Source organism: Fukomys damarensis, unplaced genomic scaffold (assembly GCF_012274545.1).
Source record: "Fukomys damarensis isolate Sample0158 unplaced genomic scaffold, DMR_v1.0_HiC HiC_scaffold_23, whole genome shotgun sequence".
NCBI lineage: Eukaryota > Metazoa > Chordata > Mammalia > Rodentia > Bathyergidae > Fukomys > Fukomys damarensis.
The window spans coordinates 25,986,218-26,002,533 of NW_022900935.1; positions in this window are offsets into that span (position 1 = coordinate 25,986,218).

Genomic DNA, 16,316 nt, shown 5'->3' on the forward strand with positions numbered 1-16,316 from the left:
GGAGAGGCCGGGCCGAGGCGGAGGCGCGGGGCGCGGGAAGAGAGCCAGGGAGGGGAGGCCATCTGGGGCTCAGACGGGCAGGGGACAGGGAGTCTGTAGTTTGCAGAGAGGCCAGGCCATTCTGGGGGGAACTAGGCCGCAGGCTGCGGCACTGTTCACCGCGGAGGGGAGGAAGGACCATGTGGAAAGGAGTAGGGGTAGGAGTAAGGACGGGTGAGGGTGGAACCTGATGTGGCTTGATGTGGGGGTTCTGCGTGGACCCTCAGCACGGAGAGAAATGGCAGTGGGCTCAGGAAGTCCGCCTCCCCCAACTGCTTCCTTCTCTGGAAATGCTTTTCTTGCCTTACTCCTACTCACTCTTTGACTCTGGGTCTCCCCGGGTTCTGCGCACATTACGTTCTATTCCAAATCCAGACTTGACTTCTCTCCCAGGCAGTGGGCGTCACGGCAAGGCCCTGGCCATCTTGCTTAATGTGGTCTCCTGTGGAGGGCGCTCCTTAATATTTGCCAAAGAAAGGAAGGAAGGAAGGAAGTGAGCCGGGCTGGAGGGAATTTGGATGATACAGAGCTGTGACCAGATGGCTAGGTCCGTAGGCCGGAGAGGGCCTCTCAGACAGAGCAGAGCCAAGAAGACTTCAGTTAAACATGGTGCTGGGGTTAGGTCACCCCAGTGGCCCAGCTTTCGTTATGTAGGGAAGGAGGAGAATAGAAGAGTAGAAGGACCCCCCCCAGCCCAGTATCACCAGCACCAGCAGTCACTGCCAGAGTGCCATGGTGTGCCCTGAGGGCCTCCTCTGGAAAGTGAGGAAGAGACCCCTCTCCCCCAGAAATGAGGGAAGGAGCAGGACCTGCACCAAGCATGGGAAGGAGTCTGGGCTTGGACTTGAATAGTCTTTCAGGCAACTCTTCACTTCTGAGCCTCAGGTGCCTTATCTATCAAAGGGGCAGGATGCCGTCCCCTTGCCATGAAAGTTGTCACATCTGCATAGCATTTCCCCTAAGTCCTTATTCTTACCTGCCTAAGGTAAGAATATGAAGAACTGTCATTTACTGACGCTTACAAGGCACCAAGCACTATGATAATGGATTATCAGCCGAAACCTCACTTGGCTTTCAGAGGCTGCTAAATCACTTTGCAGATGATGAAATCAGAGGCCGAGACTGGGAAGTGGCAGCATGGAGTCTGAAGGCAGCTCTGACACCAGAGCCTCTTGAAGCCTCCCTGTGCCACGAGGCTTCCACCCAGTCCTCTCAGGCCCCTCTAGTCTGGCTGGGTCCAGACCCACAGCAGGGTGAGGCTAGGGGGGGTCACTGGCCAGCAAAGCAGATCAGGTCCAGTAGGGGTGGCCCCTGGAGTCTTCTTCCTGCCACAGTGTGGGCTGGGCGCCCAGCCTGATGAGTATGTGACCCCCCCATGCCATTAGCAGGCAGCCAGAGGGGGTGTCTGCGCCAATGCTGGGGTTCCTGCGGCCGCTCTCCTATTAGTAGCTGGTGGCTTCATGGTGATTTATTGGGGCTTCTTCATTTCCCCTTGGTCTGCTATAAACATATTTATACCACCAGAGTGACCGATAAATTTCCCTTATGAATCCTGTTATCTCCCCTATTAACCATCCGTCACCTTTTATGCGACCACAATGGTCCGGGCCAGGACACCAGGGCTGGGTGGGAGGCCTGCGGCCCACAGCCCCTTTACCCCAGTGAACTCTTCACCTCCCCCACTGCTCCCCAGACAGGGCTGCTGCTGCTTTGGAGCTGCTTTCTGGGATGAGGCAGACTGGAGCAGGCAGATCCTTTGACATGTGGCTTTCTCCAGGGTCTGAGAATGGGGAGTCCCTCGGTGCTGCCTGGAATCTTTGCTGCTCCAGCTCTGGCTTTACCCCCTTTTAAGTGCACAGGATTCTCCTGGAGCTGCTGGTGCTTCTCTTCTCTGCACTCCCAGCTCTTAACCTCATCTGTCTCTGTGCAGCTGAAACCTATGACAATTCAGCGCAATGCCAGAGGGGCCTGATGCCAGCTGGCATTTTCAGAGCACCTCCTCTGTGCCAGTCTTTTCCTGTCTGTGACTCCATGTGATCTTCATCACAACCCTGGAGCCAAGCCTTCACGGCTCCAACTGTCAGCTGAGGATGAGTAAATAAGGCTCTGAGACATTCAGCGAGGAGCCCGAGATCACACAGCGGAGGGGCAGAGCTATAATTTGGGGATTTTCTGGCCCTGAATCTGGTCAGAGCAATATACAACCTGTTAAAATACCCTAGGCCAGGAGAGGTTCATCCAAAAAGTTTTCCCGGAGGGAGAGGGAAGGGTGAGTGGGGACAGCGGGTGTCGGGAAGGCTGGTGGGAGAAGGGGCCATGCTGTGCAGTGAGGACTGACTTCTGTTTCTTTCTAGTTGGAGAAACTGAGACACGTGTAAGGCAAGCCCCAAACTTCTGCTGGTAGCAGGCAAGGTCTCTACAAGCCTTAAGGCATCTGTCTGGCCACATCTGGAAGAGACCTGGTGTGTGGCCAGAGGTTGGGCCAGTAGACCAGGGCCTGGTTCAGACCTTCTCAGCAGTGTGCCTGGAATAAAGCTGCACACATCTGCAGGCCTCAGCCATCGGGAGCGTGGAGAATTCTACCTGCTCAGTATCTGATACGCCAGCTTCCTTGGAAGATGGCTGCGTCTGTGTGTGGGAGGAGTGCAGAGGAGCCTGTTTCCTCCACCGTCATCCACAAAGTTAGCTGGAACTATGGAAGGAAAGCTCCTCTGGGGTTCAGATGACCCACATTCTCCGGGGGAGACGAATCTTGAGATTGAGATCTACACTCCTGAGCCTTGGTATTTCTTCAGGCGCTCAAGGGGAGTGGACATAGATGGGTATTTTTATTTTTATTTATTTATTTCGGGTACCAGGGATCGAACTCGGGACCTTGTGCTTGCCAGGCAGGCAGCAGAACCACTGCGCTAAATTCCCGGCCCATGTGGGTATTTTTATTGCCATTTTACGGATGGGGAAACTGAAGCCCGTCAGCAGCATGAGGCCGAGAGGTAGCAGAGAGGAGTTGGGGTCGGTGGAGAGTACAGTCATTGGGGTCTGGGTAGCCACAGGGGGAGGTGGGAGCACGAGTCTGTGAGGGAAGTCTCATTACTCTTGTCCCAGAAACAGTGTCCTGGGTGGTCAGGGTGGCGGGTAGCTGGGGCAGAGGGGATTACGGGCTTAGCATCCCAAGCAACAGATTGTCCTCTGAAAAGAGGATGTGGGAAGGTCATTCCGGCCATTCCCCTGCTTCCCGTGGTCCCGAGGGAAGAGCTGCTGGGGGATGGTTAGGAAATCGAGTCCATCTATATTCCGCCTCCCCACACCCTAGCACTTGGGGGAGGCAGCTCACCCTGGGAGGAAGGAGTCCTGGGTTCAGGCCCCACTTGGCCACTGACTGCTGTGCAATCTGAAGCAATGTCTGGCCCTTTCTGGGCCTTGGTCTGTAGTCTCCATGTGCCGTAAAGGTAGCCCTGCCCTTGGAGAAGAGTACCCAAAAGGGGGGCAGACGGGGACAAGCAGACCCCGTAGCCAGCTGCTTTGGGAGGCTCACCCACAGCCCTTCTCAGCTTTGCCCTCCCAGCTGCCTGCTCTTCGCTCCTCTCTCCTTCCACTTGCCTTCTCTGTGCTGCCATCTGCCTGTCTGTCCACCTTTGTCTCTGGTCTGGCATCCCTCCCTCCACCTCCTCATGTCCTCTGTTCTCCACAAGCTTGGTCTCCCTAGGGTGGGTGTCCGGCCTGGCTCTTGTGTGATAAAATGTATGTGCGCTCCCTCCCTCTGCCTTTCCCATCCCCTCCTGCCCTCCCATCTCTCTCTCTCTCTCTCTCTCCTCTCTCTCTCTTTCTCTCTCTGTCATTTTCAATGTCATAAATTTCCATGTCTCTCTCCTCCATTCAGCTATTACCTGCGCCTCCGTCACCGGGCAGTGCTCTCGCTCGCTCCCAGATGGGCTAGGCCATCTCCGTTCTGCAAATGACTCAGGGAGAGAGAGGCAGGGAAGGAGGGAGAGAAAGGAGCTCAGAGACAGAGACTGGGGGAGAAAGTGGGCGAACAGAAGACAGAGGCAAGCAGAGAGGGAGAGAGAGGCGGCCCTAGGAGGGCTAAGGCCCCTCTCTCCTCCAAATACAAAGGTTGCTGCTGACAGGGAGACTGCCTGGCACCAGGGCAAGACCGGTGGCAGTATGTTGAGCCTGGGGGTGGAGCCAGGTCACCAGCTCTGTCCCTGGCCAGTGTGGGCCTTGGCGCAATCCTTTTCCTATACTCCCATTTCTCTTGTCTGCCGGCACTGTGCTGGTGGTGAGCCAGGCTCCTGACAGGCAGACCCCTACTCCCTCACGAAGGAGGCCCTCTGTCTGGCAGGGTAATAGGCCCTGGGGTCCCACAATCAAAAGGGAGCCGCCCCCTTCTTTCAGAATTGGGGTTCTGGGTGCAGGACTCTCTCAGACTGGGCTTCTCAGGACCCTGTAAAATGTCCCTCTTCACTGTCTTTGTGGGGACCCTCAGCTTTCTCAGCGCTGGTCCTTCAGATGGGAGCTGGGTTGGGAAGTCAGGCAGCCTGTCGTGGACCCCTCTAGACAACCCTGTGGGAAGGAAAACGAGCAAGGGAAGGGCCAGCAGGGCTGGGCCCCAAGTTGCTGCTGGAAAGGGCTCAGTGCAACTCCAGCTGGTGCTCTGCTGCTGCTCATGCAGTGATGGCTGTGGTCAGTGGGAGGGCACAGCCCTGCAGCTGACAGCAGATCCTCCTGGAGGGCTTCGAGGCGTCTGCTCTCAATACCTCCGATTGTTCCTCCATGCCCCAGTGTGACTGAAAAAATGCAAATATGATCATGTCTATCTCTGGCTTAAACCCTCAAACAGCTCCACATCTGACTGAGAGAAAAACTGAAGTCCCTTCTGGCTCCATGCCCTTGGGCTTCTGCCTGGTGACAAAGTCTAGACCAGTGGTGGTAAACCACTAGCGCTCGAGCCGCAGAGAGCTGTTTGTGTCATTGAAAGCACCAAACGGTTCCCATCATGGGCCTACACTGTCCACCCTGGGCCTTTGCCCTCTGCTCTCCTCTTTTTTTTATTTTTATTTTTGGTACTGGGGGTCGAACTCAGGACCTTATGCTTGCGAGGCAGGTGGTGGCACCACTGAGCAAAATCCCCCTCTGTGCTCCTCTTTATTCCTCATCTTCAGCCTAAATGTCATTGCACAGGGAACCGACCCTGACTACCTCATCAAGTGCTCATCTCTATCATAGGCTCCTTAGTAATTATTTTATGACGCTTTTAACACATTTTGTCATTACTCGTTTACTTAGCTGTTTTCTTGTTATTATCTGGCTCCTTTGATGCACTGTACCTTGCTCACATCGGAGGCAGCACCTGCCACAAAATGAGCCTTTAAGAAGTATTTGTTAGCCAGGAGTGGTGGTGCAGGCCTGTAATCCCACAGCACTCCAGGAGGCTAAGGCAGGAGGGTCAAATATTTGAGCCATGCTGGGCAACTTAGTGACTTAGTGAGACTTTGTCTCAAAAAATAAAAAGGGCTGGGGAAGTAGTTCAATGGTATAATATCTCTGAGTTCCATACCCAGCACTGGGGGATTTGTTTGATTTTTTTTTTTTTGGTACCAGGGATTGAACTCAGGTCGTTGAGCTTGCAAGGCAGGCCACTGAACCGCTGAGCTAAATAAATCCCCGGCCTATTTGTTTGATTTTTGAGTCAGGGACTCACTATGCAGTTCAGGCTGGTCTCAGATTCACTGTGATCCTCCTACCTCAGCCTCCCCAGTGCTGGGATTATAGGTGTCTACCACCATGTCCAGTTTTTAAAAGTATTTATGGAATAAATGATGTGAATAATGCAGGTGCATCCTCCTGACTGCTTTGGTTGGAGGGTGGATGTTGGGGTGGATGTTGGTGTAGGCTGGTGGTCTTGGATCACTGTCCGTCTGGAAAAATGTGTTGAAATCTCCATATGATTGATTCTATTCCCACAGGAAAAGACATCGTGCCCTGATGCTGGGTATTTAGCTTATGATCAGGGTCAGGTCTCAAAAAACAGTTTTCCTTATTGAGGCTAACCCCACATGTCAGACTCCCCCATCTCTGGGTATAGACACACACATGGAGACACACGTGCAACTCACACGCACACTCCTCTCCATGCACAGAGTGGTCTAACATAAGCCACACTTACAGAGTCCCGTGTAGATGCTCATACACACCAAGGCACAGAAAGGGACAGACCTAGTTCACACATTCCCACACATGCCAGACATTCCACAGGCATAGCTGTGCACAGATGTAGACACATATATGCAAATGTTCCTACAAATATGTACTTATGTGTGCAGACAGAGTCATCAAAACCAACACAAACACTTAGAAAGATATCAAGAGAAGACACTTGTTCACTTGCTTTTTTTTTTGAAGGGTCTTGCTTTGTAGTTCAGGCTGGCCCTGAACTCACTATGTAGCTCAGGTTGGCCTCAGACTTGCAGCGATCCTCCTGCCTCAGCCTCCCAAGTGCTGGGATTACAGTCATGTGCCACCATGTTTGGACTCACTTGCTTTCTTGCTCATGAATCCATTCCATGGAGAAACAGCCCAGTCTCCAAGCTCCTCTCTGGCAGTGGGATACACTGCACTGAGGGGTCTACACTCTCTGGTCTCAGTCCTGAGTGTGCATGAGCTCGAGTGCACACACACGCACACACACACACACACACACACGCCCTGCTTTACTGCTGCAACCCTCAAAGGGCTTTGAGAGACTCAGACTTCCACAGACTTACTCTGTGGCCAGAGGCAGTCTCAGCTGGAACTGGGGTTAGGGGTTGGTTTGTGGACAAGGTCAAGGGCTGCAGAATGACTGGGGTGAAGCTCATCTGAGACTGAGGTCAAAGGTCAGTGAGGGACTGAGATTTTTCTTAACGGCCCGTCTCTGCTCACAGGTTCATCCACCCCCCACATGTGCCACCCCAAGGAGCTGCTGGCATGGCCAAGACTCAGGGTCCTCATCATGAGTCTCTGCAGCTGGCGGAAGGTGGGGGGGCAGGTGGGGGCCAGGCCTGGGCAGATAGCTGTGAGGTACGTTTCCATCTCCGTGGGTCGGGCGGGCGAAGCCATTTCCAATCTGCTCTCTATCATTTTCAATATCATTAATCCCAGACACTCTATTTTCCATGCCTGCGCAGCCAGGCCCCCGAGTGTGCGCTGTGTAAAGTGACACATATTCATCACCGGCTCGTGGCGCCGGCGCCGACGCTGATACAATATTAGTGTTGCCCCCCCGCTTGGGGCCCGCTCCGCCCGGCTCCCCGATGGCACGAATCCATCACCTGGAGCCCGTGTCACTTTCCCCAGCAGCCACATTTGTTTGGGCACTTAGGAGGTAATTGTGGCACATTAGCCAGGGTGGGGAAGGGTGCTGGGCCCCTGTGAGGAGGGGGAGGCTGAGGTGTCTTCTTCACAGCCCAAACCCACCCTGGCCTGGTCTGGCTCCTGGGCTCTGGCTGGGGTCCTAGAGTCTTGGATCGTTGCTCCTACAAATATGTACTTATGTGTACATGCAAGTACACATAAGTTCTTGGGGACTCCATGTGGGAAAGCCCCCAATTCTGGGCCCTCCAGGAAACCTTAGAAGGGTTCCCCAGCTCCCTGTGAGCTCTAGCTGGGGCTTGCTCTGAGTGGTGCTCACAGGTGAGGGATTCAAAACCTTTTCTTGCCAGCTCTTCTCTAACCCAGCACTGAAATTCAGGTTGTGGCAACATGTGTCCCATATAGAGGGGATAGGAGTAACGCAGGACGGAAAAGACACTTTGCGGTCCTTGGGAGCCCAACCTGGGGGACAAACTGACCCTGCTTGGGAAGCCTGGGTCTGAGAGGAGAGGCCTGACATGGCCCAGTCCTCAGGAACCTGACCTGAGTCCAGTTGGAAGGGGCTGTGACCAACATGACCCCTAGAGGTGGCCCAGGTCAGGGTCCTTTTGGGAAGACTGCCTGGAGGTGGTGAGCTAGACACAGCTTCTGGACAGGGAGCCCCAGAGTGGCTGCAGAGGAAGGAGGAGCAGCAGCCAAGGTCATTGATCTGAGCAGAGGCCAGACCATGTGGGGCATGGGTTCTCCCTCCCCAGTCCGCAGGGCTAACACCCATTAACCTCGTCAGCAGACAGATTGCCCGTCTTGTCAAATTCCCATTTAAAATGCAAACTCGATTTGACAGAGTAAACTGAGTGGAGGTGGGAGCGGATAATCCAGTGGAGGCTCATTAGCGAGGCCCAATGAGTGAGGCCTGCTGGGATGGCCTAACGAACCCTCCGTGATGAACCCACAACCATTAAAATCCACCACTGCTCAATACTCTGACTCACATGCCCTGCTTTCCCCTGCCCCCCCACCAGGAGTCAGGACCCTAGCTGCCTTCCACCACCTCTGCAAAGATACATCTGAGGGCTTTGGAAGTGTAGAGCTGGGAACTGTCCCTGCCCTCTGCTTGTCCACTCAGTGGCCTTCTGCAGCAACAACAGCAAGTGTCCCCTCCCCACGCCCCCCTGGGACCCTGCTTGCATATTGTCCTACAGGGACCCTGACTGTAGGGGTCCTGTGAGTTGGCATTAGGAACTCATTTACAGTGGAGAATCTTGGGGCTTGGGGAGGTTGCCCAGTTAGAAAGCAGCAAGCAGTGAGTGCCTTTGAACCAAAATCCATCAGATTCCAACCATTACTCGTGACCACTGTACTGTGCAGCTTTCTTGGAATGTAAATAGTTGTCCTTTCCTTTGCTTCCCTGAGTTTGGTGCTGTCATTGGCTGGGTGGGGCTAAGGAAAGTGAATTCTTTTTGAGCCTCATTTGTCAATTGGTAAAAAATGGGTGAGCAACTGCTGTCCAACCCTAGAGTTAGAGTAAGCAGTACTTTAATCAGTTTATGGTTTAATAAACCTTAATAACTACTCTAGAAATATCTGCAGACAACTTAGCTAGAGATCAGATGAGAAGTGCAGAGAGAAAAATGTGCTTTTCCAGGAAGCAGTGCATGAACAGACCACAGGGACCTCTTGGACTCTAGGACCTGAGGACCTGGACTTGAATCCCTTCCTGCCTCCTGAGCTCCATGCCCAAGTCACTGTAGTAGTCACTCTAACGGTCACTGTGAGAGCCTGGACTGGAACTGATAGTCTCTCACACTGGTAAGGAGGATGTCCTGGGGCAGAAGGTCCTACCCACCTGGTCATGCCTTTCTTCTCTAGGTGGTGACCAAGCTGCCATTGCCTGTTTGTAATAACTGGAATCATGGACGAGTAAGAGGTCCAGGAGGACAGCCGTTGAGAGTTAATAGGCTGCTGCCCCACTTCACCTCCCCTGGGGCCGCCAGCCCTGCTACCCTACGGTAGCGCATGTGGGGTGGGGGCTGCCACCTGGGGCGCTGTGTCGCCTGGCCCCCCTGGGAGCTGGTGCAGGGTGGGTCACTTTGTGTCAGGGCCTTCTCTGGGCTTCCTGTCACTGGCTTTACAGGATGAACCTCCTTCCCCCCAGTCTGTGTCTCCAGTGTCATTGTTCCATACCCATCGTTTCCTACCATGCTTCCTCCACGGCAGAGTCTGAATCTCTCAGCTGATATTCAAGGCCTGTCACAACTGGGCTCGGTTTACCTTCCAGTCTTTCTCACGGCACAGAATTCCCTGAAATCTATTTCTCTGCCTTTACCGGCCTTGAGTTACCCTCATATTTTTGTCTGGTGCCGCCTGTAGACTCAGCAGCCCCTGAATGTTGAGGCTCCTTCTCCCCTTCAGCCTTTCTCTGCTCCATCCTTGCCTGGTGCTAATAATGCGCTGGGCGGCACCATGGTGAGACCCTGGATCCTGTGTGGGGGTAGCCACAGAGGAAGTGAGGGGTGGGTAGTGTTCCCAGCCTCCTTCCAGTTGTCTGCCAAGCCATCCTCTGAGGCTGGCCTAATTCCCTTCAGAGCCCAGCTCCCATCTTCAGGGTGGTGCTTAGGGAGCTGAGAGCCCAACGCTAATGCCTAAGAAAGTCGTGGGTGGATTAGAAAGCGAGGGATTAGGGCCAGAGCTGGTGGCTGATGCTGGAGGGGAGCCCCGCCTCCTGAGGAAGAAGAGGCTAATCCTGCTTAGTGACTGAGGAGACGGCAGAGCTGAGAGGAGCCTTCTTCCATCCGCTGTGCGGCCTGGGCCCAGCAGAAATGGCAGGAGGAAGATCCCCACTCCCTCTGTCCCCACACATTTGGTCTCTGTGGCGTCTCCCCAAGCCATCCTGCTCTGTCACCCACACTGCTCCCATCTCCAGGTAACCCCAAATTTCTCATCCTTCTCTGCTCACCAAAACTGCCCCGTCTCGCCATATCCCCCAACTTTCTCCATGCACTGAGCCATCCTTTCATGTCCTATCTGGCCACACTGCCCAGGAAGTCTGCAGTGGATGCTGTGGAGCTGTCCAGATCAGCCTTGAGACCGAGATGGTCATTTCTACAGCCCCTGGGAGTGTTGGCTGCTGACTGCTCAAGGTTGAGAACCATCCTTAGCAGCAGAAGTTATGGCCCCTCCTCTGGGGCAGTCCACATGCTGATCAGCGCGAGTACAGAGCTCTGGCCCCTTACCTCAGTCGGGACAACTCTGAAAGGCCATCCCAATTCTGGATTGGGCTGTGGGATTGTCTGAGGCTGCATTATAGCTCACCTTCTCCCTCTGGCCAGTCCTGTGACCCCCTGCTGTTGGACATGGCAGGATTCCCTACAGCATTCTTTATAAACTTACTCCATACCCTCTCTCTGATCTCCGCAAAAAGTGTTGCTCTTCTCTTTCTTCCTTAAGTCTTATCCTTGAAGATGGAAGAAGATAAGGTTGGTCTGTGAAGAACCTGGATTCAGGAGCTTCTGACCTAGATGCTAGGTGATGACCAACAATTCTTTCCTAAGGATGAATCCTCAAGCTCCTCTGGTTTAAATGGCAGCCATGTAGGCTGAGGGTGGAGGGTGGTCCTGCCCTGGAGACTCAGCCTGAGATCCTAGTCTGAAGGGGATTCTGTCTTGGGAGCTGACTGAGGAAAGAGAAACAATCTTGGTGTGAGAGCTTAATCTGAGGATGGAGAGACCTCATCCTTGAAGAGAGGAACTCTGATTGGGAACCAAGTCTGAGTGGGAGGAAGCGTGCTACATAGAGCTGAGTCTGAGGGGAAGACTGGCTGCTAGGCCAGGAGAAGAGGCAGGCTGGACCTGGACTGCCTGCTCACCTGGGGCACTCCAGCAACATCCACCCAGGTCTTCCCTGTTTGCTTGGCCTGCTCTCCAAGGAGTCAGCAGCCATCCTGTGCCTGAATGCAGCAGAACAGGGGTTCTAATAGTGAGGTGCCAGTAACAGTAGAAAGGAGACCTACTAGCAAGTTCCTCAGCTCCATTAGGTTTGGTGTTCTGTGGGAACAGAAAATATTCTGGATGCAAGGCCTCTGCAAAAGTGGTCCTGGGGGCCAGGGATTTAGCTCAGTGGTTCCGGCACCTACCTCCCAAGTGCAAGGACCTGAGTTTGATCCTCGGTACAAAAAAAAAAAAAAAAAAAAAAAAAAGTGGTCCCGGGGTAACTGGAGAGCAGGGGCGGGAAGTGAACAAGTTGACCTCTGAGAGTCAGTTTGGGATGTGGCGGTCAGTTGAGGGGGACCACTCCCACTCTTTTCCCTACCTTTGATGGACAAATGCTAATGACATTACCAGCAATTGACCAGAAATGAATAAATAATTCAGTCTGGCCTGAAAATGGGAGAAAGGTACTTAAATGCTATTGACAAGCTGGTCCCTGGCCTCATTACCCATGCACACTCAGGCCTCCACATCGACCGCGTCCCCCAATTCCTTCACACCCCACTGTGGGCAGCCTCAGGCTCCCTCCCACCCACCTGGCCCAGGTTGAGTGTGTGAGGATACCCCAAGGAAACTGGGGAGAGGGTGGAGGCTGCGTCTCAGGCTAGAGGACCTCACACCCCCTAAAACTGTGCAGCAGTCCTCTAAGATTTTCCCTTTCCTCAAGCAGCCCCTCATCGAAGGAAGGGTGTCCTTGGCAGGTCCCTCTCAGCCCCTGCCCCAGGTGCACATGTAGGAGGGGTCACAGGCACGCACGCACATGTGCACACACAGAGCAAGCTTATAGCTGCCCCGTCCTCGTCCCAGTCGTCCCATCCTTTGCCAGGATTGGAGAAGAGTGGTGACCCCCTGGGGCGGCTGTCAGTCACTGTGCTCTCAGGGAATACAAACTCATTAAACGTTTTCCTGCCTTGTCACAGGGGCCCCAGTCCCCGAGTTAGGCCTGAGGAGGAGGAGGAGAAGGAAGAGGAGGAGGAGGAGGAGGAGGAGGAGGAGGAGGAAACAAATGTGCAGCTGATCCTTTAAAAGCACATCTTGTATTTCTGACCTGGAAGAAGAGACAGGATTATGAAGGGTGAGGATTACCCAGGGGAGGCTCTGGCTCTGGGTTCCTGGGGAGCTGGCATTTCTGGCCCGAATAGCATGTGTGTATACAGCTTCCCCAGGAGCAACTCTGTAAAACAAAACCTTTTCATTTTCTTTGAGTGTCCCTCTCTTCCTTAACTGCTTTGGCCTGCCTTTCCTTCAGAAAGGATGTTTCTTCTGGCATCATCTGGCCTTTTTAGAGGCCTGGAGATGTCTTCTCTGGGGCCAACATATTTACGTCAGAGTCACTGAGCCTTTCACAAGGCTCATAGTCAGAAGGCCACGATACCCACTGGTCAGAGATGAGAGAGCCTCAGAGATCTTTCGGTCCAAGGCCTGGATCCTGAGCACAGACTCAGGGGAGGGAATTTGAGAAAGAAGCTGTGACCTGGGCCTGAGGGTCCAGGATGCTCCAGGAGGTATAAATGGCACCTCCATGGCCCAGCCCAGGAAATAGTTCTATTTATTTATTTAGGTATCAGGGATCGAACTCGGTTCCTTGAGCTTGCGAGGCCAGTGGCAGAACCACTGAGCTAAATCCCCAGCCCTGGGAAATAGTTCTAAAAGGGATTCATCTCTTTGTGAGCCATATGATCCACCCAAAGGTGTGCACAATTCTCGTACCAACCCAGTGCCTGTAACTGGCAGCGAGAATTGTCTCTTCACTCCCTGTGGGGCCCAGACCCCTCAGTCTATAGGGTTCTGGCTTGGGCCTCCAGCCCCCATCTTCCTCTTGGTCTCCTCCCTGCAGCCTGTCAGAATCTTGCCCCCAGACAGGGCATGGCTCCAGTTTCCCTGTGCCAGCCCTTTTTCTCCTTCTGCCCCCATAGAGGTCTGAGTTCTCCTCAGATCTCCCATGCCCGGTAGCCCTGCCCTGTCTCTGGAGTGTGCTGAGAAACTCATCATCCACAAGGCCCTTCTTGCTTATGTTTCTTCCCACGGACATGTCCCACAGGGAGTCATTTATCCAGATCGACTGGCTCTCCTCAGTACAAACATTCGCGGGAGCATTAACAAGCCTAAAACCCAATTAGCCTTCAATTACTTAGGCCTTAGCCAGATTTTCCGTGGTGGGGACAGGCGTAAGGAATTGTTTGGCACTGCCTGTGTGGGAGCCTCCTCCTCTCTGGGCCCACTGCCCCCATGGTCACCAGTTCTGTCCCAGCCTAGTGCTTCCCCACTGCTTTCCCTTCTGCCCTACGCAGCAAGAACTGTACCACTGAGTTACACCCCAAGCCCCTCATCTCTTGAAACAATCATTATAAAATGTACATATACGTAGTTTGAAAAGACTTGTAAAAATAATGCTGAAGAGTACAAGATGAAAAGCTAAATCCCCTGCCCCATAAATCCCATTAGTAACTTAGGGCTTCTTTCCTCCCATGTTCAGTTCTATCCATGTGTATGTGTGCTCATGAACACGCACACCCACACAGTTTTAAGTGTTTTTATCATTATTATTATTATTATTATTATTTGTTTTTTTTTTTGAGACAGGGTCTCACTATGTCGTTGAGACTGACCTGGAACTCACTATGTAGCTCAGGGTGGTCTTGAGCCCACAGTGATCCTCCTGCCTCAGCCTCCCTAGTGCTGGGATTACAGGTGTGCGCCACCACACCCAGCTATTATTTTTTATTTTTTAAAAGTTTACTATTTTAGTTTTTTATTTTTTGGGGGGGTACCAGGGATCAGAACTTGGGACCTTATGCTTGCGAGGCAGGTGGCAGAACCAGCTGAGCTAAATCCCCAGCCCTGTTTTTATTTTTTAATGTCTTCAAATTGGGAATATGCTACTTGGGTTGTTTAACAAGCTGCTCTATTCGCTGACCAGTGACATCGTATTTATGTGAACTTCTCTTTCCCTCATCTGTCCTCCTCTTCCCCTTTACGTCTGTGCCTTTCTCTCTCCTCCCTCAGTCCCTCGGTCCCTCCCTCCTCGCCATCCCCTCTCCTCTTCTCCTCTCCCCTTTTCACACCCCCATCCCTGCATCTCTCCTCCTCCTTCGCATCCCCACCCCTTCTGCCTCTTCCCCATTACTGCAGCCCTGGAGAAGGCACCGCCAGAGCAGCTATTAGCTTTGCCCCCCTAATACTCCGAGTCCTACTCGCCTCTTAACACCTCCCTGAGCCCGGGCCTCTAAGCCCCATCTCCCTCTCTCTCCCTCTAATCACCAAGGCTTATTTCTGATTTTCTGAAGTGACAAGGAGCTGGGTTTGGGGGAGGGAGGACTGGCAGCCAGCGACTCCTAGCACTGAGGAAGGAATGGGTGCAGGGCGGGAGGGCTGGCTGACAGCTATAGCCGCAGAGACTCCAGGTGGGCCTGCCTCACGGTCTTGGAACAGGTAGCCCACAGCCTTCTGCCAGCCTCTCTGCCTTCACTTGCTGTGCTACACTTCCACCCTCAGGCGTCCTTCGGGGTAGATTCCATGTCTCTGCTTTCCTTTGTAAAACGGAAAGTGGCCTCACCTCTTCCCCAGGGGAGCTTCTGCGGACACTCTAATGCTCCTCCTTCTCCTGCCCCTGTCGCCACCCCACCAGGACAATCCCAGGTCAGCCAACAGCAACCCCATCTCCTCCTACCCCACTCACCTCTTTGATCCTGGAGGTGGGAAAAGCTTCTGGGCTGTAAAGGCCTTGTTTTCTGATTCCCACCTTATAGAAATCCAGGTCTTTCTTCCCCTGTACCAGATCCATGCTTCCTTAAACTCAATGAATTGGCATAAATTTAAGGATAGCAGCAAATCTCTTGACATTTTAAAGGTATGTAAGGTTTCCAATATGTGCTGAGAGCAGAGGTCTCAGGAGGGGTGGGAGAAGGGGCCAGCATTAATTCTGGGGAGGTACACTTAAACCGCAGTTCTAGTTCAACTGAGTGACCCTGGATGCTCCCCTTGGTGTCTGGAGCCTTGGTTTCCTCCTCAGAGCCCCACTGGAATGTCTATGAGGCCCAGCAGGAGTATCTGGCTCCTGCCTAGAAGTGTTCACCCTGTGCTAATTTAATTACATGGCCTAACTGGGCCCAGGCTGGGGAGGTGGTTAATGGCAGCTGCAGAGACAGTGAGTAATCAAGAATTAATTAAGCATTTCTGGGGATTCCCAGTCTGGGCCAGGGATTTCTGGGAGCTTGGCTAAGGCTGGATGAAGAAGGCAGGGCTTCCCTAGCGCTCACCCTTGAAGAGAGGGGGTGGGGGAGGCAGGCTGTAGGTCCAGAAAGGCTCTGAGTCCAGGGGTGCCCACCAAAATAGTCTGTGGTCATCGGGCTATGGGGCCAGCAGGGGGCTGGACTGCATGGAGTTGGACAGGTCTATGCCAGTGGGTCTGAACATGTCTGCCTAACACAGCTTGTGCTGAGGTCCAGCTTAGTTAAGGTGGGTGGAAAAGGAAATGTGTGGCTTTAGGCTCTGGGCTTTGGATTCAGGCAGCTCTGAATTTCTTTCCCAAGGCTTGTCGGAGTTCACCTGGCTGGCTGCGGCAGGTCCTTAGGTTTGGCGCTCGCTGCAGGTTTTATTTTCTGATCATTTATTTCTTGCGTGGCCGCCTGCCTCCTCGGCTAGAGTTAAATTCCACGAAGGTAAAGTTGGGCCTGGATCACACACAGCTCGCTTTAGAACCTAAAGCAGCGCTGGGTGTAGAAAGCGTGTGGAGAATGAAGAAACCTCTCTGAACCTGTTCGCTCGCCTGGAAAATGCGGATTATACTGCAGACTGGAAGGTGTGGGAATTTAAAGCGTGCTCTCGGGAAGCGCCGAGCACGGTGCCCGGCCACCACGGAGGCCTCGGCCAGATCACTACTTGGTCCCGGGCACGTCCCGCGCTCAAAGTCCAGGTCCGGCGACAGCGCCAGCGCCGGGC